We start from the raw sequence: 2653 nt of genomic DNA, 5'->3' as shown, positions 1-2653 counted from the left end.
TTTTCGGTGCCCCTTTCCAGGGGACTTGGGCCTGATCCACCGCTGAGGACGCTTCTCCAAACTACAATTCAATCATCGGGGGCACCCGATTCCCAAGCTGGGCTTTTCCTGGTTCACTTGCCGTTACTAGGGGAATCTTGGTAAGTTTCTTTTCCTTCACTTGTCGATATGCTTAAACTCAGCGGGTGATCCCGTCTGACCTAGAGTCACGCCATGAGCATCGATCGAGCGATGTGGGGGTCCGACGAGATCCGGGTGGACAACGAGGGTGCATTACCGGGGATGAGGCATGTCGAGAGCTCTACCACCGACGGTCATAGCACTATCGTTGCCGGGGACTCACTTTTGGGCCAACCACAATCGACGGGATCATGGGAGGCATCTTCCACCTGCCTCTTCCCCCGGAGCCCGATAGGAGGGGGTTCGAGGGGGCGACGGTGAATGACACCCAGGCAGGTGTGCCCTCGGCCTAATGGCTTGGATGCAACTTGCATTCAAAGACTTGATGGTTCACGGGATTATGCAATTCACACCAAGTATCATATTTTGCTACAATCTTCATCGATGCGAGAGTCGAGATATCCGCTACCGAGAGTCATTTCATTTTTTCATGGCAAAAGGAGTCGTGAGTTGCCCATGCACGCATCATGAACGGGATGGTGACGACGCGCGTGCTCCATTTTCGTTTCGGTTCCTTGGCGCGATTCGTGCTGGGGGTTCGTTGTTCGATAGCGAGCGAGATAACGCCGATCATTTCACCCGCCCGATAGGGGGCACGAAGTGACCGTCGCACCCGTCCAGGGTCGAAAGGGGCTCAGGGCACGGGGGGACCCTCGCCCCCTTGGTGTTTCGTTAACGCGTCCGCGGGTCGTCCGTCGAGTAGGGTTTCGACAATGATCCTTCCGCAGGTTCACCTACAGAAACCTTATTATGATTTCTCCTTCCTCTAAATGATAAGGTTCAGTGGACTTCTCATGATGTTGCGGGTGGTGAACCGTCTATGTCATCGTGATCCAAACTCTTTACCAGACCATTCAATCAGTAAGAGTGACGGGTGGTGTGTATAAAGGGCAGGGATGTAGTCAATGCAAGCTGATGACTCATGCTTACTAGGAATTCCTCGTTAAGACCAACAATTACAATGATCTATCCCTATCACGATGAAATTTCAAAGATTACTCGAGCCTGTCAGCCAAGGCTATAGACTCGTTGAATACATCAGTGTAGTGTGCGTGCGGCCCAGAACATCTAAGGGCATCACAGACCTGTTATTACCTCAAACTTCCTTGGCCTAAGCGACCATAGTCCCTTTAAGAAGCTGGCCACAAAGGATCACCTCCGTATAGCTAATTAGCAGGCTGAAGTCTTATTCGTTAACGAAATTAACCAGACAAATTACTCTACCAACTAAGAACGGCCATGCACACCACCCATAGAATTAAGAAAGAGCTCTTAGTCTATCAATCCTTACTATGTCTGGACCTGGTAAGTTTCCCCGTGTTGAGTCAAATTAAGCCGCAGGCTCCACTCCTGGTGGTGCCCTTCCGTCAATTGCTTTAAGTTTCAACCTTACGACCATACTCCCCCCAAAACCCAAAGACTTTGATTTCTTATAAGGTGCCGACGGAGTCCTAAAAGTAACATCCACCATCCCTGGTCAGCATCGTTTATGGTTGAGACTAGGATGATATATGATCATCTTCGAGCCCTCTACTTTCATTTTGGATTAATGAAAACGTCCTTGGCAAATGCTTTCGTAGTTGTTCGTCTTTCATAAATCTAAGAATTTCACCTCTGACTATGAAATATGAATGCCCTTGACTGTCTCTGTTAATCATTACTCCGATCCGAAGGCCAGCATAATAGGACCAAAATCGTATGATGTTATCCCATGCTAATGTATACAAACGTAAGCCTGCTTTGAGCACTCTAATTTCTTCAAAGTAATAGTGCCGGAAGAATGACTCAGGCAATTAAATCTAGGAGCGCATCACCGACAGTAGGGACGAGTAGACCGGTGCTCACCATGAGGCAGACCAGACGACCCAACCCTAGTTCTAACTATGAGTTTTTTAACTGCAACAGCTTAAATATACGCTATTGAAGCTGGAATTACTGTGGCTGCTGGCATCAGACTTGCCTTCCAATGGATCCTTGTTAAGGGATTTAGATTGTACTCATTCTAATTACTAGACTCATAAAGCCCGGTATTGTTATTTATTGTCACAACCTCCCTATGTTAGGATTGGGTAATTTGTGCGCTTGCTGCCTTCTTTGGATGTGGTAGCCATTTCTCAGGCTCCCTCTTCGAAATTGAACCTTAATTCTCCGTCACCCGTCACCACCATAGTAGGCCATTATCCTACCATCGAAAGTTGTTAGGTCAAAATTTTGAATGATGCGTCATCGACACAAAGGCCGTGCGATCCGTCGAGTTATCACGAATCATCAGAGCAATGAGCATAGCTCGCGTCAACCTTTTATCTAATAAATGCATCCCTTCCAGAAGTTGAGGTTTGGCACTACATGGGCCTCAACGTATCGACCTAGCGACAGAGAGAGCCTAACGCGAAGCTCAAGCATTGTGCGTGTCGAGCACATGAAATGCATAGCATCCAACGAATGGGGGTCGAGATTCCGTGCCCGCTAAACG

At 48.1% G+C, this 2653-nt stretch overlaps 2 non-coding genes and 1 pseudogene across 2 annotated transcripts in view; all 3 read right to left on the bottom strand.

Moving 5' to 3' along the window:
• The window catches only part of LOC149520434 (25S ribosomal RNA), a 3377-nt gene extending 3168 nt beyond the window's left edge, over positions 1-209 (bottom strand). Inside the window, exon 1 of the ribosomal RNA XR_016326519.1 lies at positions 1-209. This exon is cut by the window's left edge and continues 3168 nt beyond it. This is a non-coding gene — a ribosomal RNA (25S ribosomal RNA).
• Positions 210-442: 233 nt separating this feature from the next.
• Positions 443-597, bottom strand: LOC149520433 (5.8S ribosomal RNA). Its single transcript, XR_016326630.1, has one exon. It is a non-coding gene; the product is annotated as a 5.8S ribosomal RNA (ribosomal RNA).
• Positions 598-899: 302 nt separating this feature from the next.
• On the bottom strand, positions 900-1587 carry LOC149520432 (18S ribosomal RNA; annotated as a pseudogene; the record flags this gene model as incomplete).
• Between the last annotated feature and the right edge of the window lie 1066 nt (positions 1588-2653).

Source organism: Durio zibethinus, chromosome 1 (genome assembly GCF_047325235.1).
Source record: "Durio zibethinus cultivar Kanyao isolate XHJ-2024 chromosome 1, ASM4732523v1, whole genome shotgun sequence".
Taxonomy (NCBI): domain Eukaryota; kingdom Viridiplantae; phylum Streptophyta; class Magnoliopsida; order Malvales; family Malvaceae; genus Durio; species Durio zibethinus.
This window is presented reverse-complemented; position numbering and strand designations above follow the sequence as displayed.